The sequence below is a fragment of the Lontra canadensis genome, unplaced genomic scaffold (assembly GCF_010015895.1).
Source record: "Lontra canadensis isolate GAN:19392208 unplaced genomic scaffold, GSC_riverotter_1.0 scaffold67, whole genome shotgun sequence".
Taxonomy (NCBI): Eukaryota; Metazoa; Chordata; class Mammalia; order Carnivora; family Mustelidae; genus Lontra; species Lontra canadensis.
The window spans coordinates 5,255,213-5,280,980 of record NW_022631061.1 but is presented as its reverse complement, the minus strand read 5'-3'; the positions used below and the strand labels follow the sequence as shown (position 1 = coordinate 5,280,980).

General features: G+C 40.7%; 1 protein-coding gene across 6 annotated transcripts in view; it reads left to right on the top strand.

The window, feature by feature from the left end:
• The window catches only part of STARD13 (StAR related lipid transfer domain containing 13), a 233,929-nt gene that overhangs the window by 145,222 nt on the left and 62,939 nt on the right, over positions 1-25,768 (top strand). The window contains exons 1-2 of one of the 6 annotated variants that reach the window (XM_032880036.1): positions 7,999-8,003; positions 21,083-21,087. The exons of the other annotated variants lie outside the window; for them this stretch is intronic. The gene's annotated coding sequence lies outside the window, so the exon portion shown is untranslated. Of the gene's footprint in view, positions 1-7,998; positions 8,004-21,082; positions 21,088-25,768 lie in introns of those variants that run through there. 6 annotated transcript variants of the gene reach the window in all.

The following is a 25,768-nucleotide window of genomic DNA, read 5'->3' as shown; positions in this document are numbered from 1 at the left end:
ATACTAGGAAAATATTTGTCAGCTCCAGGTGGCTGGAACACCAGACAGGATCACTGATACTTTGGTGAGTACAAGTAACGATTTAGTGGGTTTTGGGGTAGTATGCTGAGAGCAAATCATGGTCTCCAGGGACTGTGATGAGGTAGGTCAGGGTTTACACAGTGTGTTTCTATTGCTACAAGCTTCAACTTTAGTCTGCCGGGTTACAGATCTGCAGAGATGAAATAGGAGGTTACTGAAGTAGCCCTTCCTACCGTGGGAGAGCATAGCCCGCATTAGAATAAATGAATGTGTTGACCCAGTAGAATTCAGTTGACATATCCAAAGTGGTGGCAGGATTAGGCCTTTTAACTGTTCATCATCGATTTAGATATCTTCATCAGAATGTGTTCTTCTTCAGTGTGATTCCATCCAGATAATGTTCTCTTCCAGTAAGAAGGGAAGAACAAAGGAAAATAAATAAAACAGTTTACTAGAATCCCATAAAAGTTCTTGCACAAGAAGTAACAAAGCATGGGAAAATATGAGTTCTTTTATAAAAACAAATTTTTCCTTGAAGTCACTACAAGATTGCAGTTCACATAATATATTGGTATGCATATGTGTTTATACAAGAGGGTACTGTATCCCCAGGATAAATGTGAATCAAAGTCTCTATGGTAGCTATAGTCATTTTTTAAGATGACTAACAGCATGCATAATTTCCTCTTTAAACAGTTCTTTATCATTCATTTATCATTAAAAAAATAGTAATAACCCATTTTCACTTTCTCCAAAAGAAGCCCAGATCTGGGAATTGAGAACTGTTTGTTTTTTTTTTTTTTCTCCCCCATCTTAATTCTTTACAATTTTGAATTTGTCCTACGTTCTTCCCCAAACAAACAAAACATTATGGACTTTTGAAAAGTTTTCTATTAACGACCAGACAGATTATATCTAGTTTATGTTGAAGCAATTTCATTTTGTGCTAAATACTTTAAAATATAATGCTTAAGTATAAATATACTTCCAAACCTAAAACAAATGCTGGTTAACCTATTTTATGTTTTCTTACCATAGAAGAATCTACATTCATAAGATTATAAATCAGTGTTGTTTGTTAAGATTCAGCCAAAACACTTTTTTAAAGTGAAAAGGCTAGTCTCCCATGGTAAACTGGATTTCATTGCAGAATATTTCCAAGATGAAGTATTAACCAACCCTCCGTATTTAAATCCAGATCTACTTACAAAAATTCATTTAACTTGAAATTTTAAGGTTATACCTGTTTTTACAAGTGAAGTATATTTATGGTTCAAAAGTCATTAAGTTTTTATTTATTTATTTATCTATCCAGTTATTAGGCCTGGGCTGTGTTCATGGCCCCATTCCTGTGGCTTTTCTGCTGAGTTGAGTTCACTGAATTTTAAGTCCAGACTGAGGCAAGAAGGGCCAGCATGTTTCTGTGTTCTTGTTTCTACCAAGCAAGAATTCTGTCTTTCTTTTTCCCTAAATAAGTGAAAAGAAGCTCAATAATTTTTGAGGTCTCTGAGATAATTCTGGACTACTTACTAATAGAAAAAAAAAAAACAACAACATGAAAACCTCAGCTGAAAGGAACTTTTTTGCTTCAATTCAGAGAAGGAAAAAAAGCATAATCCTATTAAAATTTAGTAATCAGGCCCCAGCTGAGATTCTTACTGGCTTGATAATCACCATGGAGCCACAGAGTACTTAGCTGGTAGATAGCTAAATTTAATTAACAGTACAGATTGCTGGATAAACCTCCTCATTCATTTTCCTGATCTGTGCCCTTGTCTCCCCTGCCCCACCCCCGCTCTACGGTCCTCTCTTGGTTTCCTTGTTTTCCTACCCCAAGCTCTGTGCAGCAGCAGAGGACAACCCACAGCAGGAGGACTTTGAGCCTCGTGGGGTCCTGGAAGGGGGAAGGCTCAGGCTCAGAAGGATCTGGGTGTGAATGCCAATAGTCACCGGTTGTGTGCATGCCTTCCCACTGTTCCTCTCCAAAATGGCAGGAGGTGTGAGCTCAGAGGGTGAAGGGCTAGGTGCTGTGCTTTGTCTGGATTATGTCCCACAACAACACTGTTACTGCACTGCCTTCTTTTTATTGCTCCCCACCTCCACAGCTCTTGGAGACCTAACCTTGCCAGGAATCTAGAGTTTCCACCTAGAACCTTCCACAAGGAATCAAGGCCTCTGGGAAAATATTGCCCCTCATTTTATCAGAGTTTAATGACCCCTGCTTCTATCTCTCACATTGTCTGGTGCAGTGGCAACATACACATTTAATGGCTGATTAACGTATGAATAAATAAATGGGGAAATTATCTGAGTACATTTTGTCTTCTCCAGTAGCTTATTTACTTACAATTTATATGTGACCTTCTTGCAAAAAGATGTGCAAATGCTTTGCTCTCTTTTTCTACATATTCCTCTTTGGTCGTATGTGAGGACTAGAATTGGAGCAGAAGTCCTTGGTGTGACATATAGCATCGCTATTGTGTGGCCTTGGCACCTTATTTAACCTCCCTGAGCCTTAGTTTCTTCCTTCCTAAAATGGGGAAGATAATATCTTTTTAGAGATTGTTATGAGGAAAATGAGTCATTGTATATAAAAGCCTAACACATTCAGCATCATGGCTAGTCCATGGTATTAACAATGACAGTGCAAATATTTTCTAGCAGAATATTTGAATGTCCTACGAGAGAATTAAAGCAAGAATTACATGGACTTTTTGGGGCCCTATAAGCCTTCCTTATGCAATTTATATCAGGGAGAACATTCCTAAATATGCTTCCAAACAAAACAAAACAAAAACACAACACGAAACCTGCAGTATTCGAGTAATGATATTTATTTCTAGGAAAACAAATTCCAATATCAAGTGTACACGATTATGATTACCAAATTAAAGAATAATGGAAGCAAATTTACCAATATAATGTTTTAGCCTCTAAGTAGCACATTGCCTGTTTAGTAAATATTCCTGTTACAGCAAATGTTTATCTCTAGTTAAACTACAAAATGCCTAAAGCTTAGAATTTTCTTTTGCCTTTTCCATAATAGTTATTTAGTAAATTGCCGACAAATTTTACCCTGCCACCATGTGCCTGACACTGTGTCAGGTGCTGTGGAAACTACTTGAAAAAAAGATGGACTCCAGTTTACAGATTCCTATAACTTGATTTCAGAGAAAGCAGTCCAAAGCCATGTGCACCAAGGGCCAGATTGCCCGGCTGATTTGTAGGCTGAGTACAGGATGAGGTCATTTGCCCAGACATTTTAATAACTGTCTTATAATAACTGGCTGCCTTAGAAAATGCACTTTTATTCATCTCCCTCCAGTCAGAATCCTGTCTTCTTGTCTTTATTAGAATTGGATTACAAAAAAGAGAGCCATCAGAAATGTTGCACTGAAGAATAAAATTGAAAAAAAGGAACCAGTTGGGGATGGTGTCCGGGACAAAAGACACAGCAGCTGAGACCGTGGTTTCTCCAGGATGTTTCTCCTGCTATGTCAGAGACCACAATATGAAATCATATAAACCATTTGGATTAGAACTCGTCAACAATGCTTTCCTAGCAACAAAGTGTAGACTGACCTTAACTTTCCTACAACGTTCATGTGGGTTTACTGGACTCGGTGAGCGTGGGTGTGGCTCTTGTCTACAATCTTGTGGCCAGAACTGTAGGTACGGTTTATCTTCCCCGGAGTCCTGTGACATTGTTCCAAAGTGGCATTGCTCTCACTGATTTCAGATACTGTCAACATAACATTTTATCTTTCAAAGCACAGGATTTTAGAGCATGAAAAGAAAGAGACTTCATTTTCCTGGCAAGAAGCCTGGGATCGGGGAGGTTAAAGTGCCGCTCAAGGTCACCAAGCTAGCTGGTCACTTTGATGGTTTCACTGAGCATCTCTTGACTTTCCTTTGGAGCTAGATTTTTCTGTAAAAGCCTCTGCCCTCCGGAGGCATTCTTTTCTCTCCCACCTAACTGCTAATATATTTCTAATAGGTACATTTCTTTCCTTAAAAAAAATTAAAAGTGGGGCGCCTGGTTGGCTCAGTGGGTTAAGCCTCTGCCTTCGGCTCAGGTCATGACCTCGGGGTCCTGGGATCGAGCCCCGCATGGGAGCCTGCTTCCCCCCTCTCTCTCTGCCTGCCTCTCTGACTACTTGTGATCTCTCTCTCTCTCTCTGTCAAATAAATAAATAAAATATTAAGAAAAAAAATTAAAAGAGAATATGTGTAAACCTTTTGGTGACAGCACTAGATGGACTATGACCAAGCAAATAGTTTTGTTAAATTAGAAACATTCAGAAATGACTTTGCTTACTATCTAAAAACCCACGGTGGACCAATCATCAAAGCTTCCCTGAGAAAAATACACTTAAAAAGCTGAAAATCTTGTGAACAATTTGATTATTTTTTTGTTTTTGTTTTTGTATTTTATGTAGTGACTTCACTTTAGTACCTGTTTGTGTCATAACTTATTAAAATAAATATGCCTTTCGAATTGTTTACAAAGTTCCAAAGTCTTTTTGGAAACGTGAGTGTCTTAGTGTTGAAACTTACCAATTAATAGTACTTTCTCTGCATTCCTGGGAGGTGTGTGTTAGAGGTGACCCTACAATCCAAGTTCAAGTCCCCTTCCTCTCTTTTTCATGTTAGAAGCCAGTGGGTTTTAGGTATGATCCCAGCCATTTGTGTGTGAGGAGAAATGGTTTTATTATTCCTCCTAATTTCAGTACTAAGGCAATGAAGCCATTTTGTTCTGCTAAAAGCCGATCACCTTCTCTCATGGTATTAGCAGATGTTTTCTGCCCATTTGGGAGGTTTGATGTGCTGTTTCCCATTGAAGGTTGTATTCAAATGAGCATTGAGACATATTGGGAGAAGAGTCTGAGGGGTAAAATGAAAATAGTCTAGAAAAAAAAAATGCATAGGGATAACAGTGCTTTTTTCGTTTGTTTGTTTTGAATTCTTGGATTTTTTTTTTTTTTTAAGAGTGTGTAATTTATAGTGGGCACATGGAGAAATGGGTGCAGTGTTCCAACTGTATGCCCTTTATTTTTGGTCTGTCACGGTGGTGGTGCTAAGAGCCACAGGCTTAAAAGCATTTAGAGTTTTGCTTTCATGCCTATCTCAGTAAATCCTTAAGATATTTTTGAAGTAAACCAGGTTCAGGGCAAAATAAAGCCCAAACAGGCATCCATTAACCATAACGAACTTTAGCCAAATATTTACTCATCAGTTAATGTAAACTTGCTAGGTGATCACTGGGTACCTAGTACAGTGAGAGGTGGTTTCTCCCCAGAGGGGGTTACAAAACTAAATTTTAAAATAACATAAATCTAGACTTAGGCTTGGGATCATCATTTTTGCAGTAGTAGTTAAAATGATTTATAGTGGATTCAAATTGAAAGGAAGATGAGATGTACGGTGGTACATTTCCTTCAGTGACTCTTATTGAAATGCTGCTAGAAATCCAGACTACTCAGGACAGGACAAAGACAGGGAGTAAAGGGTGCAGAGAACCATCTTGTAGATGGGAGACTGATTGAGCCCAGCAAAAAGAATCTATTTAGAAAGATGAAATTGAGAAATATGTCCAAGTTTCTGATTTGAGAAATAGCTATAAACTGGGCCCTGTCCATAATAAGGGCGCCAATATACAGCAGGAAAGGATTTAATACGAGTGTTAAAGATACAACCACCTTGGAGATTTCAAACAATTTATAAATATGCCTACTAACACTTCTTGCCAATATACAAAAGGATTTTCTAAAATTTTGATTTGTAACTCTTTCTTATGATTTTATTTCAAGTTATTCCTCCTCTTACTTTTTAGACAATAAAAAGAAAGGGGAAAAAATTTTAAATGACAAAAAGAAGGAGAAATACAAGGTGTGGAATTATTATTGACTCACCTCAACAGACACTAAGCTTATAGCTCCAATACCTAGTTAAAATTAATTTAAAAAGGAAACAACAAATGCCACTTCATAGTCTTTAGCCTAGAAATCAACTTTAGTCAGACAGTAAATACAATGTATAAGGGACTTGTGGGTTCTGTTATCGAGGCAAAGTGTCCAACCATTTGTCATTTTCACAGAGTAGTCTGACAGGGGCAAGAAGTTTCTTCATGAAGAGAACTCTGAACCAAGAAACCCACCCACCAGTCACTATCCCCTGGGGGAATCTGACATTAGAGTCTGGATAACTCCAAACTGTTTTGAAACATATTTGATTTTCTAAAACTGATGAGCAGTGAAATAAACCCATTCAGTCAACTGAGATGGGATTTATTTCAGGGCAGGGGTGAGGGAGCCGGAATTGAATCTTTTTCAAAAGAAACTGTTTCACAATGTTTCTGAGTGTATTGGAAGTTGGATGTGTATTGGAAGTTGGATGGTTTCCATGAAACAAAAGTGGACCAAAAAAACAAGAGCTTTGAGTAATATTTAGAGGGCAGTTGACTTTGTGTGTGTATGGGTGTGTGTGTGTGTGTGTGTAATAGCAAAGGGACCTCAGAGATTTTTTTCTCAGAATTAACTCTGTGTGTGCACTTTAGTTTTTCATGTGCATATTCTTAGGACTCATTCATTATTCCATAAATGCTGGCTATATACTTATTCTTTTCTGGGCCTAAGGGGGCCATTGTGGATTCAACATCAAATAAGGCAGAAGTCCCTATCCTCAAAATGTTACAGTGTCAGCCAGCTAAAAGTTTGTTTCCCATTCACACTGGGACAAGATGCTCTAGGTGGACTGATCTCCCCCACCTCAACACGCATCTTCTGAGGTCCTGAGGTCACCTGACCATTGGCACAACCCCTGTGGATAGAGAAGGTGAAGGGGTGGGAGATCACAGGGCATGTGAGTGATCACATACCTTTGCACAGCACTTCTCCCCATGGCCTACCTACAAAGGAGACTGGCCGCCCACAGGTTTGTGAAATATGGACTCAGTGTCCCTCCACAATATTATTTCTTAAAAACTTAATGAAAAAAATCATAGTAAAAATATCCTTTTATTAAACACTGACCTGTTTAAAAAAGAAAAAACAAAACAAAACAAAAACAACAACAACAATAAAACTGACATGGAAAGCTAAGACTCATGTACTAGATCCAGTTTATTAATATTAGTGACAAATAAGGATGCCACTCCCAATGAAATAGATGACCATCTGACCATTTACTTTTAATTAGATCCAGATTTGTGCAATCAGACTTTTCATGAATGTAAGATTGATGAATTTGCTTTTTATTTATTTTACTCACCATCCTTTCTGAAGTTACAAATAAGCAGTAGAAAGGCGAAAAGTGGAATTAGGAGGTTAATAAACTCAGGAGGTAAATCAGCCTGACCCAATGCCCAAGTCAGGTCAATACTGTGATGGTAATAGTTATCTTCTAAAAAAAAAAAAAAAAAAAGAGTTAGCAGTCCTCAGCATCTCACTCTAGTATATAGACGAAGTGGGACCCTTGTCTTCCTTCTGTCTGGCCGCTTTCCAGGCAACGCCCTCCCTCCCGGTGCCCTGATCACACCCCCCACCCCCAGACCAAGGCTCAGAAGGGGAAGTTTAGCCACAAGCTTAAAGGACAGGAAGTGACTCATGGTTCCCCCAGGGGTCAGGTGAGTGGGTAGTGAGGGAAGGCTGGGAGAGAGAATTCCAGATTCAAAAATTAGCCCAGATGGGAGAGTGGCCAGGGCTGGAATTTCAGAAATGACCATGACATCAGCAAGAGTGATACCCCCCCTCTTTCCCAGACAAGCATCTCAAAGCTCTGCTGTGAATTCTTCCCCATCTATTTTCACAGCATGATTGGGAACAAAGAGTTATCAATATGATGCCGAAGGAGAATGATTGTAAATCCCTGAGGCAGAATTTCAGAGAGGAGGCTTCTGGCAGAGTTTATGGGCAATTTAGTGTGATCTGGGTTTTGCTAATAGGAACCCTTATGCCAAAGAGAATTTTGAAAACTAGAATTCAGTAAACCGAAGGTGTATGGATTTTTTTTTCCACTCTTTGGGGATTATTAATTTCAAATACTCTAAATATGATGATACCATTATTGTGTTAGGAAATACGTGAGGTTGCGGGCTATCTAAATAATATACTGTTTAGACTATAAATAGAAACCACACTGGACACAGAAGACAGGAGTAAAATTTGAGCAAGTTTGTGAACGTGGTTCATTATTAGTATCTACGTGGCACTATGAGGATACTCTTTGCACCAAGAAGGAGGAAGTCCTTTAGAAATATCGTCTTTGCTATTTGTAGTCAAGTGCGGAATATTTCAAAACAGTATTTATCTTCTTAAAGAGCATGTAAGGAAAGATTTGGAATTTTCAAATAGACGATTAACCGTTGGAATCCTAAGGGAACTCTTGAGCTGTGAGTAGAGAGTTCTTTCTGTTTGCTGCTAAAAGACCCTGTTGATAATGTGAACAAGTAGGACCGACACCACCTGACATTTCAGTTGCATTTAGGGGTTTGATACATTAGAAGGATGTGTGGCTCTTTCTGTTCCAAACCGAATCCTTTCTCCCCGTGACTTTATTTTGAGTCGGTGATGCAAATCCATGGTGTTCCTTTTTAATGCAAATGAAAACAATGAGCAAAGGAAGTGTGGAGGTTTGGAATCCTCGCTGATGCCTCACAGGTCACTGGGGAGCAGTGAGGTTCTTCTCCACTGTCAGTGGCCGGAAGCATGAGAAAGGACTATTCTTTACTCCTTGCTCTGAAGTTCTCTGAGCCTCTGTACTGGAAGCTTCCTCAGTTTGCCACGCAAACATTCACCAAGTCCCTTGGTTGGTGCTGGCGGGATATGAGAAGACAATGCTGGCGGAGGGCAACAGGAGAGCAGAGTAAAGCAAAAATCCCGGTGCCCGGTAAGTGCTGGGTGGGAAGCCCAGAGAGGGTACAAAATTGTGACTGCGGCGAGACTTTCTCACGTGGGGGCCAGGAGCAGGAGGTCTTTGCAGGAAGGACTCTGCACAGAAGGTAAAACTAGAGCCGAGAATTACAGAGATAGAGGGGGAAGAAGAATTCACTAATCTGATGAAGGGGGAGAAAGTCATGCCAAACACAGGCAGAGTACCTAAAGACAGCAGCAACTGGGAGCGGGTGAGGTGGTGGTTTTAGGGAACCGCGAGGTGTTCAGTACCACTGATGTCCGGGTCACTGTTGCCAGTGAAGACACAGATGGACAGGCTGGGGACCCCGGCGGCACTCCAGAACTGTATGCTGTCCCCAGATGTTGGGATTTTACTCTGGGGCCATCTGAGAGCCGCACTGGATTTTTAGATAAGGGTTGAAGTCTGGATTCCATCTCTCAGGCTACCTTTGCAGGACGTTGGGTGCACTCCTGAATAAAATGCACAAATTGTCATCAGAACCTGAGATCTTCTGCTATATTATGGAAATATATTTGAGGAGGTCTTTTTGTTTCTAAGCCGGTGCTTTATGTCACTGAGCAGAGACTCTGCCTCTTTCCTGTGATCTTAAACGTGGACAACAGTCAGCTCTGCATGGCCTGAGCACCCCCCATGTGTTCCAGTCAGATTCCGGGTCTGACTTCATATCCCTGTAGCTTGAGTGCGCTTGGGATTGCCTGAACCTCACATTCTCTAGTGTTCAGGGGGATTGCTGGTAAACAGTAATAACAAATCAGCTCTGTAAAAGTGAAATTTCTCTTGTAAATATACACCCGGGCCCCCACCTCCACCCCAACCAGCCTGGCAGAATGTCTAGGGGAATGAGAAGCCAGAGGGTGGTCCATCATCTTGGGGCATCAGTTTTCTTAAAATATGAGTGAAGGTTTTATTGTTTTAAAACAAGCATGGGCATGTTATGTTCTTCCTCTCTGTGGGCGGAAATGTCAAATAAATCTGGGGGTATCTGCTTTATTTTCTTCTGCCACTGGAGTGCCTCAGTGGAAAAAATGTGAAAAGTACTCATTTTAGTCAATAATAACAGCTCCAGTTTTTAAGTGCCTGCTCCTCATCAATTCACAGACTTCGTTTTGTTCAGCAAATGTAAACACAACATGAGTCTGAAGCCCCGTGCCAGGGACGAGGATTGCCGCGGTAAACCAAATTGCCTTCCTTGTTGGGGAGTTTCTGTTAACAGCCTTCCAGCTGCTCTGAAGAGTATGGAGGAAGTTGTGCATACTTCGCAGATGGGAAACTGAGACTTTAAAATGCAGCCCCGTTTGTTCAGGGACCCCTCTAGTAAGCCCATCCTCTCCATGTGGCTCTCCACGGCCACACTGAAAAGCTTTTGGTCTCCGCTTGCTGTCTCCCTTTCCTTATCTGTTCCTGCCTTCTCTTCATCCGTTAAAAACATTCATTGCTTTCTGCCAGGTCTGTCTACTCTCCTAGCTCTAGAAATGAAGGTGTTCTATCAATCAGCAGCAGCATCTCCTATACAGGCTTATTTTTATGTTAATTATTAACAGTAGCCAAAACAGCCACAACCATCACAAACCTATATTGAGCCCCTACTATTTACAAATGCACTCTGATGAGACTGTGGGTCTGTAAATAGATGGAAGTCATGGTTACATCTGTCAGGTCAAATAACATTTCAGGATGGCCGGAAATCGTGGAGCAGTGGAGACCATAAGTATTAGAAATGTTCAGGGAAGGCTAATTGGAGGAGGTGCCGGACAAGCTACACCTTCAAGGAAAGACAACCTTTAAGCAGAGTAAAGGGAAGAGTTTTCTAGCAGACTCCAACTAAATCTAGTGCCCAGAGAAAGTCACCTCAGTGTGTCACATGTTTTCCTTGTGCTCCTGAGAACCAAAGTCAGCTGATGCTTCAAGAGAGACATTAATCTACCCTGATTAAAAGCGGACGCCCTTCCCCAGGGGTGCCATCAAGGACTAGCTGGTTGAGTCCTTTGAGGGTGTGATTGGGATGGCCTCCGGCAGTTGGGTTTCCTCTGGAGCATATCCAGGGAGATTTGGGTGGTCCATACTGAATGAGGACTCAGATCTGTTCGTGAGGAGATCTAACCCTTTTTGCTCAATAGCAGAACCATCCGCCCCCCTCCCAGAGTCTTCCAGATTCAAAGTGACTCTGGACCAAATCTAACTTCTTAACACTATTCCAAATCCACATCTGGAATGCCTCTAAGCTGTGTGAGATTTCATGCCATTGATTTGTTACTGATTGAGACTAGGCCTGGCACTCAGCCCACACTCTGCCCCAGGAAGCAGACTTCTCAAATGGAGTGGAACAGAAAGCTATGAAAACCCAGCGTGTGCCCCTCAGCCTCCTTCAGTCAAGCCAGGAAGAAGAAAGCAAGCGAGCCTTTTCAGGGGGCACAGGTACCTTAGCCTCAGGTACCTCTGACCAGCACTAATCTGGAGGTCCTGTGCTGGGAATCAATAGGAGCCTTGGACCATTCTGGTGGGGGATTAATGCAGAACAAGTTCAGTGAAAGATGGCCTCCCGGGAGAGCCATGGAACAGAAGCAGCACTCCTGGCTTCTCTGCTGTTGGGTGTGCCCCGAGCACGGGGTTCCCAGGGCTCTGCCAGACTCTAGAGATGCCAGAGATGAATCAGGCTACCTCTGCCATTGAAGGCCTTGTGGTCTTGTGGGGAGACAGACATGTAATAGGAACATTTTAGGCTAATCTCGTAAGAATCATAAGAGACTAAGAAAGTCCGGAGAAGAACAGGCTAACCTGGGATTCAGGAGGTGAGGTCCTAGCTGAATCCCGATAGAAGATAATGCAATTAAGGCAGGAGAACAAGAAGTAGGAGGAGCATGACAGACGAAGGGAGGAAACAGCCTCAGCACATCGTGGGAAGTGAAACAGCACCATGGGACCAGCCAGCCCCAGGCACTTCCTCACAACTGGGCCTAACGTGGGCCATGAGCCCCCGGAAGCAGGCAGAGGCCCAGTGAGGGAGGGCCCCGGTGCTGGGAGAGTGGGCTGCTAGTTTATTCTGTGGGTGACAGGGCGGCACTAAGGAGTCTGAAGGGGAATGACCGGGCTTATGCTGTAGAGAGATTCGGAAGGCAAGAACTGAAGGGGGGAGACCCTTTAGGAGGTCTGTTGCAGTAGGTCCTAGGGGTGTGATGAGGGAATGTGGGTGGGGAGGACAGGAGTTTGAGAAACACATTTCAGAGAGAAATTCAGCGGTCTTGAGATTTTGTTGTGAAACTGGGGGGGGGTGTGGGAGGGGGAGGAGTCTAAGAAGACTTCCGGGTGTCAGATTCTTAGAACTATGTTCAGTTTATTCATTTATTTAACCCCATGCTTCTGAAGGAACAGAGTGTCATCCAAGACCGTGTTCTTTAAGTGAAGGGGAGTCAGGAAGTCAGGTAGTGGGTTTACCCAGAAATTTTTAATAGAAGAAAAACCACGAAAGAAAATGGCAGTTGGCATTTTCTAAATAAATGTAACTAGAGTTAACTAGAGTTTAACTAGAGTGTAACTAGAGTTTTGTGAAACTTTGTTTCAGTCTCTATGTGTGTGTGCATGTTAACAACTGTATGAAGTGTATTTCTTACTAAAGATAGTGGTAAAACATTAGCAGGTTCTATGATATTCATTTCCTGTGGTTGTGTCTGATTATTCCAGAGTATGACTAGGTACCAGTCAGATTTGATGATCTTAAAAAGGGAGAGAAATTCCTTTGGGAGAAAAACAGGAAAACCTTTTCTTGCTGTTAATTTTTCAAGACCAAACCTTACAATCATCTGTGCCCTTGGGATTCCCAAAGATTCCATGCAGAGGGAGGGGAAAGGGGGTCGAGCCAACAGAAATGACTCTTCCTGTCAGGAATGGGACAACATCAAATACCCTGCCCTTCAGAAAGCACAGGCCCCATCAAAGGCTACAGAGACACTGCTGCCCAAGGGTATCTTGGAGACTGGTCTCCTAGGGGCAGAATCACAGCTAGAAGAATAATGTTACCTTATTTTGTTATTTATTTATTTATTTATTTATTTGTTTGAGAGAGAGAATGAACGCGCACTCAAGCCTGTGAGCATGCCGGGTTAGGGAGGGGTAGAAGGAGAGGAGGGGGAATCTCAAGGAGACCGTGCTGGGCAGGAGCACGCGGTGCTTGATCTCACAACCCTAAGATCATGACCTGAGCTAAAACCAAGACTAGGATGCTTAACCGGCTTAGTCGCCCAGGTGCCTCTTACCTTATTTTCGTATAGGGATTTCCGGTTTGCAAGTTACTTCCACAATACATGTTCCAATGTTTACAATAGCCTGGGGAGTTTGGAGGGGCCTGAATATCTAAAAATTATTTGGGGGTGTTTACTGGCCTATAAATATTAAAATCTGTAAATATTTTCCTCTTCATATAGCCATTCACTCTTTCAGCCAACACTTATTGGCGAGGCTCTGGACAAAGGATACAAAAATCTGCATATTTAAGGATACTTGCAGTTTTACCTATGACATGTTTACAGAATGTCTGTGTCCCTGTATATATATTTGTGAGCCTGTGTGTGTGTTGGGGCGGGGGAGAGAGCGAGAGAAAGATCATTTATCTCTAAGTGCCAAAATCAAAAATTGATTGCCCACAGGAAACAAGGCAGGAAAAAGCTGACCCTTTTATAAACCAGGTGCATAAAGTTTTCTCCTTGGGGTAAATGTAAACACCTCAGTAATAGAATAAGTGAGTCAGAGAATCTAATGAAAGCTACGTCATCTCAGCAAGTAAAGCACCTGTACAGTATTTGCCTTCGAGGGAGTTCCCATGCCTGTGAGTTCTATCTAAAAACCCCAGGTGAAGAACTGCTTAGTCTAGGCAAGACAAACTTCATCTCAATTAAACACACACACACACACACACACACAGTTGACCCTTGAATAACATAAGCTGGAACTGCGCAGATCCACCTATGTGTGGATTTTTAAATATAAATATGGTATAATACTGTAAAAGTGTCTTCCTTATGATTTTCTTAACATTTTCTCTTTCCTAGCTTATTTTATTGTAGGATTACTGTATATAATACAGATGACACATTCAAAATATGTGTTAATCAGCTGTTTCTGTTATTGGTAAGACTCCAGGTCAACTACAGGCCGTTAGTAAAGTTTTTGAGAAGTCAAAAATTTCGACTGTTGGAGGGTGGGTTCCCCTAACTCCCATGTCAGTCAGGGGTCAACTGTGTGTGTGTGTGTGTGTGTGTGTATGTGTGTGTTAATATGTGCTAATTGTTCCCTGGTTTGGAAAAACACAAGTTCAAAGAAGACTGCTTTCTGAATTTTTTGTTCACAAATAGGTATAATTTGAGCAGTTATGAAATGTTAGTTATGATCATTTAAGCATAAGGGCCAAATATTTCTTTGCTTTTAAATATAAATGATTTGAAGTATTTTAGTGGCATTTCAATTATTTTCCTGATTGCCTCCTCATGAAGTAAATCCCTGAATAGACACCTTGGATGTTTCTAATAATGGGAATGACCTTGACAGGAAGCCTATCCCGGAGACTCCTGACCTCAGGAGGCCAATGACCTTGGGATCCACTTTAACCCTCGACTTTTCCCACTCATTACTCCACGGAAAGCCCATATCCCTTGCTAACAATTTACTTATTTGTTCAGTTGTTTTCTCATAACATGGAAAAACAATCTTCGGAAGGCATTTCCTTAATGAAGCCTACATATCTGATACAGATTTCTTTCCCAAGGTTCTGATGGGGTTGGTATGTTTAAACACATCTTTGCCCTTGAGATCTTCCCATATCAAGCAAGTTATTGCTAAGATTTTCCTTATTAACTGGTAAGCACATCATAAACTATAATCACCAGGCTGTCTTCCCCAACCTGATGTTGATATCCTAAAAGAAACAGCCTGTGGAAGCCCTTAGTTCCATTTTCAAAATGTCACATTTCATTTATGACTCTCATTACCTCTTGTCTTGTATTGTGTGGAACATGGCTTCCTGGGATACAGCATTATTTAACAGAAAGAGTGGAACAAAATCTTCCACAGAATGTAAAAAACGAATTGCCTGTTAGATTCCTATCATAAGAAGGATCTGGATGCAGGGGACAGGGCTGTGTTTGCCCCAAAGCCCCCCTGCAGACACAGATGAAGGAGCATACGCTTCTAATCCAGAAAGACCCCAATTCACAGGAATCCCAGCTTCAAAAGCAGTCGGTGGGCAGAAGAGGGATTGCCACGGGCAGAACCAGTAAGCCAACCATCTTTTGCCTCAAATCTCATTTCACCTGCTAAGTTTGTCCGGGTCACTTTATCCAAAATGCGCCCCCTTGCTCTGAGCCTTGTAGGACTTTGTCCTGCTCTGGGAGGCTTTTGCTTTTCAGGGATTAGTGATTCCTGGATGTGTCTTTGTCTTCTCTGCTTTGGCTTAGAGACCTTCCGGGTGAGACCCTGCCTACAGTGCCTAATCGTAAGCTTTTCAGATCCTGGGCACCCCATGGATGTCTGCCGAATAAATCAGTAACACGAATGCCTTCTGCTTCTGAAGACCGAATGAAAAAGCTGAGTGGAGAGCATCTGAAGCCATTGGAACCATTATTTTCTATTGTAGGAAAGGAACAATAAGCACCTCCACTGTACTAGTAGCAAACACCGCTAACAACTCATTTTACCCTTATAACAATGCTCTGAAGGAGGTACTACTGTTTACTCCCGTTTTATAAATAAGGAAACTGAAGCATGCTGAAGTTAACCTGTCTAGGGCTGTGAAGGTAATCAGAGGTAGAGGTAGGATTTGAACTCAGCCCTTGCCTCTAAAACTTCATGCCATATTACTGCTCTGTAACAGTTAGTCTGTGTATGCCCTCAAATAAAGGGATGTTTTCTAAACAAATCGACAGGCTCTTTTTAAAAAGCTAATTCATAAAACTGAGTATACATATTCAACAGAAGAAGAAATGAGTTTTTATTTAATAGATATGCCATTAGTTAAGAGCAAAATGAAATTAGAATGTATCTTCATCTTTTTAAAACATTTATTTGAGGGAGAGAGTGCACAGGAACGGGAGTGGGGGAAGCAGGGAGGGGCAGGGGGAGAGGAAGAAGCAGGCTCCCCACTGAGCAGGGAGCCCTATATGGGAGACTCCATCCCAGGACCCCGGCTTATGACCTGAGCCAAAGGCAGATGCTTAACCGACTGAGCCATCTAGGCACCCCGTATCTTCATTTAAAACTCCCCTTTAAAACAATAACATTAACCCTGCACAAAAATAAACCTGTTTTGTTCTAAAGAGAGGCACTCTTGTTGGAATTGCTGGTTTTAGAAATTTGGGTCACATTTTGCTTTTGATTATTTAAAGGATTGGGACAGTCATGTGGACTCCAAATATTCATCTAGTCATTAAAACAAGATGGGGAGTTTTTCTCTATTTGGTCTAGTATATCTGTCTTGTTTTGTTTTGTTTTATAAGTGTAACCTCAAAACTTCAGCAACACGCTTTTGAAAATACCAGTTTATGACATAAAGTTTTGAATGCATCTTTGAAATTATCTAAATACATATGCAGGAGGTCAAAGACAAGTGGGACAGCTGTTCCATAAAATCTCCACTCTCCAAATACCAAGAAGGAAGAAGTGGGAACATGGTCCAGGATCTAACCTTAACTTTGAACTTCCTGACTTGTGTTAGTTTAAGACATCCCTGTAGCATCATTTAAACATAGTTCTGGTGTATGAATAAACTTCCACTTGGAATTTCCTTTTTGAAGTCTGCTGAGAATATAAATCAAAACCATATGAGATGGGTCTTAATCCAGAATGTAAAATAACATGAGAAATGTCAACCCACAAGTACTCCCTGAAATACATTCACCAGGATGCACGTTCTGGCAAAATTCTTTCTTTAGAGCAAAAGCCTCCAGAGAACTGAATTTATTATTTTTAACCCACGATTATGACATCTGAATTGATACAAGAAGATGCTTTTTAAAGTCATGGCAGGAGAAATGTTTTTCAGCCATCTAGAATGATTGAAAAGGAAATCAGTTGGCTTGGAAAGAGGTTCAAAAGGCATTGTCAAGTGGAAATGCACATTATAATTTTATTTAAAGATTGTGTAAAATATATAGTATATTTAGCCTAGATACATGCACATCTTTGTAATAGAAGAAGGAGACCATTTGCCAACAAAATGTTAATACCTAGATGATAGAATTGTGGTTGACCTTTCCTTTTTTTTTTTTTTTTTTTCTTCTTTCAGGTGTTTCAAATCCTGGGTTTAGATTTTGCTACTTTTCTGTTAGATTTCATTTAAGAGGGGATTTTTGGTCACTCTAATCTCTATTCAAGTTTGTTCAGAAGGGAAATAACCCTTTTATACCTGAATTCAGTGAACATTTGCACAAGCATTTTAGTTAAGATCATATTATTGGCTACAATTAATAAAAATTGTTATATGCCCAGAGCTAGTCAGGTAATTAAGTTGTATTTATATTTTATAAGGCAGAACTACCTTGACCTTCATTTATAAGTGCTTATGTGTTTGCATGGCACATTCTTCTGCCATTTCCTACTGTGTCTTAAACTTAAAATCTGAAGTTTAAGGTTTTGTGACAAAATTATTAAGGCCCAGTGTTCTTTAAAATTAGAAGTTATTTGCTATACATAGTAAACCATTCAAGATTTTAAAACTTTAACTGTTTTAAACCTTTAAAACTCTTTACAGTTTATATAACTTCTTTTTAAGTCTATTTGATTGCATTCGTGGTATATTTATAGGATGCCTCAATTGAATTTAATATCAGTACGCCATGTGGTTGGACAGTCATTAAAATGTCTGAAGGAGAAGGAGAGCTCCAGTATATATGTTGTTTCCCACCCCTTCAGTCTGAATCTTAATCTCTTCCCTCCCAAATCAGGAAAGGTATTTCAATGACCTAACCTGTTTTAAATTGCTTTCTGTAGGAGATACATAACGTCAGTGTCTACTAATGATTCGCAAAATAAAAATCCCAATGCTTAAAGAGCAAACCTCTGAGCTCAGTGCTCACTTTGGCTTTGAAGAACATGGGGGGGTGTGAATCCATAGCTAAAAACCCAGTAAAAACATAATTTCTTAAGTCTGGCCCTAATTTTCTGAGACAGGTGATATATATTTAGAAAATCATTTGCAAAATGAGTGCCATTTCAGACAAGCAGAAAACATTCCAGAAAATTGGCAAGGACGCTTTGAAAATTTCTCAGTAAATATTTTATCCCAGTGACTATTTTCTGGTAAATATTTAAAAATAAAAAGTACACACACACACTCTCAAGTTTTCTAATATAGTCAGATAATGAAATTACACTTGAGCCGTACACATCTTTTCTTGGGATTAAATGAAGCAAACACTGGTTTCAGTTGATCCAAGTATTGGAATTGCTGAGAAATTAAATGCACAAAGCCTTGAACCGGAAATCAGTGGCTTTGGTGAGTATATAATGCTCTGCCAGCCCTATAAGGAGTGAACGACTTGAAAAGAATCTGTCGGGTTCTTGGAGTTATTTTATCAGGACAGTTTCCATGCCCCTTCTGATGCTTACACGGTAGAATTTTACTTGGTATCATGAGAGCTTCTGGTGTCGTTGAAGTTCCCAGAGCTATAAGAGCTGGACTAAGTTGGACTAAGTAAAAAAGCAGATAAGCCTTTACAAGTACAGATTTTCAGATATGTCTGAAAATAAGGGGTGTGAGTCCCTAAAGACATGCGTATTTTTTAACATTAAAAATAAATAAAACTCTTAAAGCAATATAGGATAAGAAATACCTGTCCAAAACCAAGAAACCTGACTTCCTAGCAGTGGTGGGACTTGTCCAGACCAATTGCTCCTCCCCAGGCAGGAGCTCATCAGCAAGTCCGTGAATACGCAGGGACCCCTCGGAGATGGCCAGTTTGGCTGACCTGGAGGAAGTTAGAGCTTCTGCTCCTGAGAACCAACTCCAGCTCCCAGGGACTCCTCTTTTCCTAGAGAAGCTGAAGAAGCCAAGACAGAAAAAGTCATCCCCAGAATCTCATTCCCTTGTCCCAAGAAAGACGACTCAACTTTATTATCTTGGCGGGTCAACATGGCGACACTTTGGCCGAGGCCTGTGGGTGATGAGCTTCTTTCTCATTTTCTGCAGCAACGTTCTGTCCTCCTACCTTGCAGTTCAGTTGCTTCACTGCCTCCACCATGAAGGATCTCTTGGGATTTTGTGGCAGGCAGTGGCTCCACAACTTCAAAAAGCTGGGGGTGTCCTATGCTCGCGTCTGCATGCAGGCTCCCTGAGAAAGACCACAGGCGCCTGCTGGGAACAATCTGTACAAAATGAAAGGAGAGAATGAAGAGCTACTCTGCCTCATGGAAAACTTGAGTCGAAACAATCTGGTCAGAAACTATTTGGCTGGCAGAGCATACACTTTCCGCTTTCTTTTTCTTTGAGATGGAGCGGGCTGGGATTTTAAATTTTTGTTCTTTTCTTTTATACTTTTAAGAATACGGGCATAAGGAATAGTATTTATATTCCTGAGGACTTTCCTTGTTCAGTTGCAACTGAACTTTTGATTTTCTGCTGTGTGTGTGTGAGAGAGAGAAAAACTGTGGATGTGTGTGCACTCACACACTCACATATGTGGCTGCATGTGACAGAGGATCATGAAAGGATTGTTTACCTTTTTTTAAAAGGTTTTATTTATTTGAGCGAGAGAGAGAACAAGTGGTGCGGTGGGACAGGAGAGAGAAGCAGATTCCCCGCCGAGCAGGAAGCCCAACATGGGGGCTCGATCCCAGGACTCCAGATTCATGACCTGAGCTGAAGGCAGACACTTAACACACTGAGCCACCCAGGTGCCCCTACATTTTTTTTAATTCATAGAGGCCATGTACCATAGGCAGGGAAGCAGAATTCCAAGCAGAAATGATTACTGAGACTGATTATGTTCATTTCTAGGGCACACTAACAGATGTCCAACAACAGCTTCAAGTTGAAATTAAGGTCCATATTCTTTCTCTCTAGAATGACTATCTAGCCCTGCATTAAATTAGTTTGTGCTAGATTATGTCACTGTAACAAGCTGTCTCCCAAGTTGTAGTGGCATAAAACAATAGAAGTTTATTTCTTGCTGATATTACATGTCCACAACTGGTCTGTTCTGGCTTTGTTCCCTGTGTCATCATTCCAGGACCAAGGCTGAAGGAACAACTTCTGTCTGGGATACCTTGGCCTCATGGAACAGGGAAAAGAGTAGGAAAACTGGAAGAACTCTAGATGGTGATGACTCTTGAAGAATTTTGCTCGAAACCAGCATATATTGCTTCTGCTCACATTTCACTGGCCAGAGTGGGTCGTATGGCAAAACCAGACATCAGTGGGATGAGAAGTATTTGCTTTCCAGTTGGAGGAGAACTATAGGTTCCGTGACAACTGGAAAGAGCAGGGAATCATTGTGAGTGTATAAGGAAATGTGTGTGTGTGTGTGTACGCACATGTACGTGTATGTATGTTTTCATTATAAATTTAATAGTTAAATAAATTAGTAACAGATTCATAATAAATTACATATATATGTATTACATATATATATGATTGCCCCAACAAAGCTGAAAAAGAGTGACTAAAACAACCCTTCAGTGACTAGGAATAGACCTACCACTCAGGTGTTGAATTTGCTTGATCCTCTTTCACTCTGACAGAAATTATTTTTAAGTGACTAGATTTGTACAAATCCAGCTTGCAGAAGATCATTCAAGGCCCGAGAAATAAGGCTAGGGTTAAGAATTAGTGATGGGGTAGTATGTCTCAACATGAATGTGATCCTTGCTTTCAGGAAAATAGTACACGTAAACATGATCATGAATCCCCACCTTAACTGAGTATAACTCACAGATCTATATATCTTCCAGATTTTGTTCTTTCGTTCTCGATTAGCTGACAGCAAGATACTTTGCTATGCATTAAGGAAAAAGTTGCCTTAAAAAAAGTTCCTTACGTTATGGGGGAGATAAAATGGGTGTTTATCAGTTGGTTCACTGATTTGAATATTCAGTAGTCAATAATCTTAAAATTATTCTAAATAACCTGTATTTTAGTTCTACGAGTAACTTAGAATATAATGGAAAGAAAAGGTTATGCGTATTAGAAAAAAACTATACTTGGTAAACATTTAAGACTTATTCAGGCCTTTTGCACATCACAATAAACTTGTTATAATAATTCAAAGAGTATAAAGAAGAGATATCCTGTCACCATGATGCAGACTGTAAATCAGTCTCTTATGACTACAAAACTTGATGTTTCATCCCGCACCTGTGATTGGGGTTATAAAGCGCTCTTAGAGAAGGAAGGCTGTAGTGTCTAGTTCTATATAGTGTTAATTATTGCATCATTCATGTCTATCTGTAGTTGGGATGGATGCTCTGGCATTGGTTTTAACAAAACTAGCCTATTGTATGGCCAAGTAAATACACCTTCAATAAATAGAGACTTCACTTGAGAAATTCCATCTGAAGACAAAAGAGTCATTGGTCTAAAGTAGTACACTAATAATGAAGCTAACTCAGCCATATAAATTATCCTAAGCCAACAACCATAAGTGTGTTGAAATGTTAATACCTTTGATATACTTTAATAGTGTTAATTGTATCCACTGCAGACATCTTGTGGTGGTTGAGTCACCCATAATCTTTCAGAAACAGGGTGCCCACCAGTTAGCCAGTTTAAATGAAAAAACAAAGCACCTACTCTTCTAAATTACATGGAGACCCATGATGTCTTTTTTCCCCTCTTCTCTTGAGTATTTTAATGAACATTTAAGAAAGAAGACCTACTTAAATTGGAGCCAGTATGACCATTGAAATTTTAGGAGATTTGCAAGAACAACATAAATATATATGCCTCTATATAATGATTTCATAAACTTTTCACAGTAGACCAGGTTCCTTCTGGCCAGCTAACTTTCTGATAATAATAAAATTTAATTTGGCCCTAATTTGAATTTTTAGTCATTTAAAAAGAATAGTATTCCTTTGAATTAGCTACAGAAAAAGTATTTGCTGTGCCGAGAATAATGGAAACCAAAAAATGTACTTAAAATGCTTAGCTGGGAGAACACGCCGTTCCCAAGCACTCAAGAAACACCAGTTTAAAAATTCAATGAGATTGTAACATGAGAGGAGGCTTGCCAACCTGGGCAGCAAATTTGCTGTGCTCAAAATATCCCCTTACTTGACTGGAGCCTTCCAGAACCTTATCCACTTGACTTTCCAAACATCACTACATGATATTTCTTTAAAGATACAGCTTGTAAATCTCTTAACTCACAAAGATTTCCAGCCTTTTCCACAATCAGCCTGAGTTGGTGAAGTCCTATTGAACTGTTTTCTCTTGGCTACCTTGATTTTATAACCTCCCAGCTGTGATTAACAACTGTCAGTGTTCAAAAACCATGTATTTAAAAAATAAGCATCCTTCTCAAAACAAAGTAAATTTCCCAGTTTTACCAACAATATCATTATATGGGGAAATATTCACAATGTATTCCTACGTGAAGAAGGTAGTCAACGAAAGATATCACAACGATTACCATTTTGATAAGTAACGCGTATTATGTGTTGGTAATGGGAAAGAGTTGACTTGTTTCTTTCATTGTGGTTTTGTGTTTTTTTAATAAGTTTTCAATATACTGAGCATGTATGATTAAAAAATAATATAATACTCTTGAAAACCAGTGTACAGGCTGTAGTGAATTTCTACAACGACTTTGTTCCCATGCCCATTGATGTGCAGTTCCTGAGGCACCCAGGGAGACAGCCTCCCTCTACACATCTGCCTCTCAACAGAGACCACATCATGTTCTAAGCATGTAGGAAAGGCAACTGAGGCAAAGTGAGTGACTTTCCCTTAAGTAGAATCACAGTTTTGTGGCAGAAGGGCATGCCTAGCACCAAACCATCTTCTGGATTTACTGAGTGAAAAGGTTCGCTTGGTTTTTGCGCAGAAACTGAACAGCTGGCTATCTCCCCCTGCAACTAGTTGATTTCAGCCTCCAAACAACTGTTGACCTAAGATCCCAAGGCTCCTTGGTCTCCCTGAACTAAGGGGGACCAGGTGTTCTTGAGGAGTAGGTCATGGCCATTTGGGTGGTAGTGACAGGGTCAAGGAATGTGGTTAGGGTGACCAGGAGTGTCAACCCCATCTAACCTATATAGCAGAGGCTTTGAACATAAAGAGGTTTTATTATCTGAAGAAGTGGGCGAGGATGTTGGGCAGGCAAAAGTAGGCACCCACTACAGAGTTTAAGAGAAATGATTTTTACATGTAATAATTACAAAATTTCTAATGAAATCCTTTCATGGTAGGGAACCAAATGGATTGAATTTGCTCAGGTAATGTAATGTGGTAACCACAGTAGAGATCAGTAGACCAGTCTGTCCAAGGGCATTCTCCTATTCTGCCCCACATTTAGTTGACTACAGCAACCTGGTGCTTTGCCTTGTGGCCCTGGAGCTACCATGGGGGGCAGGTATGGGTTGCAAATAGAGAACAAATAGAACTATGGAAATGTGATTTGAGTGGCCCTTAAAGCTTTCACAGAATATTGTGCTAGCCAGCAAGAGCACAGTGAAAAAGAGATTTTCACACTCTCCTCAAATGTCATTTAGATGGATCTTGGTGAAATGATGACACCGGCAATAATGATTCCTTTTTAATTCTGTAAGCATTTTGTCCACTTCAAGTGTAATATGCTGTGGGGAAAACAGTAGGATTTGGCTGATGGGTGTTAGTCGGGTCTGTGGGGACTCACTCAGTAGAAATTGTAAGGCTCTTTTTTTCCCCTCCAACTCAGTGTGATGGAAGAAGTCAAATTTGATGCCAGTTAGGTATGTGTGATTATTTTGTTTGATTGCCTTGTTAGTAGGTGGTAAACAAGAGTTCGTTTTGCCCTTAGATTGAGGTATCAAGGTGCTGGGCCTACAGCTAGAGCACAGGGGATATTTAAGAGACTTTCAGAAATAGAATAGCAAGTTGGGTGTGCGAGAGTGATGGCGAGGAACCATCCACCACAGCTGGGATGTGGTTTCTTCTCATTTATTATTTACTAATTGCAGTGTTTGTTGTATTTGACTCTGAGACTTAAAGGCTAAGTGCCTACCCATTCTAAAAATCGGCCTATTTGAGGATTTGACTTAGCCGAATTCTGATTAAGATTTAATTACTCATGTTTACGTGTGCATAGAATTTCAGTTCATTATCTTTGTCTTGTGAAAAAATAAAGTCAAGTTATCTAGAAGAACTTTTTTTAAAGATTTTATTTAATTATTTGAGAGAGAGAGAGAGCTTAGGTGTGCACAAAGCAGGGAAGGCACAGAGAGAGAGAGAATTTCAAGCGGACTTAGTGTCAAGTGCGGAGCCTCTCCCTCTGCTACTTCCCCTGTTTGAACTTGCTCTCTCTCTCTCTCTCTCAAATAAATAAATCTTAAAAAAAAAAAAAAAAAGACTTGCTGGCTCATAATTAAGTTTAGAGAATGCCCAGAAATTAGATATTTCCTCCTTACTAACCACTACGTTATATTGAAAGAGAAAGCAAATCTGAAGCTTGAAAATTTAGAAGGCAACAGTCTATTTATGACTCAGTAGCAACTCACCACATTTTCCAAATGTTAGGTCAGAACGTGCATTTCCTACTTCCCCTGAAATACGTGTGTGATTTTCAAAGCGAAAGCCTTCGTATAAGGACTCTCAAAGGAGTACTGAATAGGGCTCTCAGGCTGTACAGTAATTGCCCTTCGTACCTTCAAAGGGAAGGCCCGCATTAGCCAATACAGTACAGTCCATTTTGAACTGCACTTGTGGATCTCAGAGACTCTCCCCTCCTAAAAGGCTTTCCAGAGCTTTTATCTCCAGCTTGGTGCTTGCGTATTTCTGAATGTTGCCTACATGGCAGGAATGAGTACATATTAGGGCTGTGCTGGTCCCAATTATGTAAAAAAACCCTCATGCCAAGCAAAAAACTCAAGATTTAGAAATTGTCAGTCACTGGAATGACAGTGGACTGGGAGATGCCAGAAGTAGCAGACACTCTGGGATAGGGACCACCACAAGCTCTGCTTCCCTGAATTCAATGACAAATCTCAGTCCATGTCCAGCCGGATTAGTGGGATGGGGAAAGTGTTTGCTCTTCCCATTGGGGCCTGTGCAAGATCTCGCCTTTGGTGTATTTCCCTAACATACAGCAGATAGCTCTGTCATATTAAACATTATGCTGCACAGACATTGTTTTCCTGAATTCAATGCACAGACGTTGTGCTTTTAGTGTAGGTACACAGGCTCAGGCCTGCAGCTCATGTTAGTGTGGATCGTTACTTTGCTGTTGCCCCAAGAACACCCTGTACTCTCCGGCTTTTGCTATGGGGAGAAACAAACATCTGAGTAAATGGAAGTACAGTGATCTGAGCAGGTTCCATCCTAACAGCAGAGAGACTGTTAGGGGGAACTGCGTGGAAAGCCGTTATAATAGGCTGTATAATTTTGTTTGGAGAAACTGGACTTTTGACAGATGAACTTCTTTTCCCTTGCATTTGTATTTATCTAAGAGAGTTGTGGTTGGGAAATGATCCAGGATTCACAAGGTCAAAAAGTGACCTGGTTCACATACTGTAGACTCCTCCCATCTCACTCCACAACCTTCTCCAGGCAGGTGGTCCCATGTGTTGTTGGTACGTCCACACCGAAATGGTCACCCAAAGGACATACCGACCTTTTAGCTTCGGCCCTCAGAGATTCTAGCAGCCTCCTCAAACTCGCCTC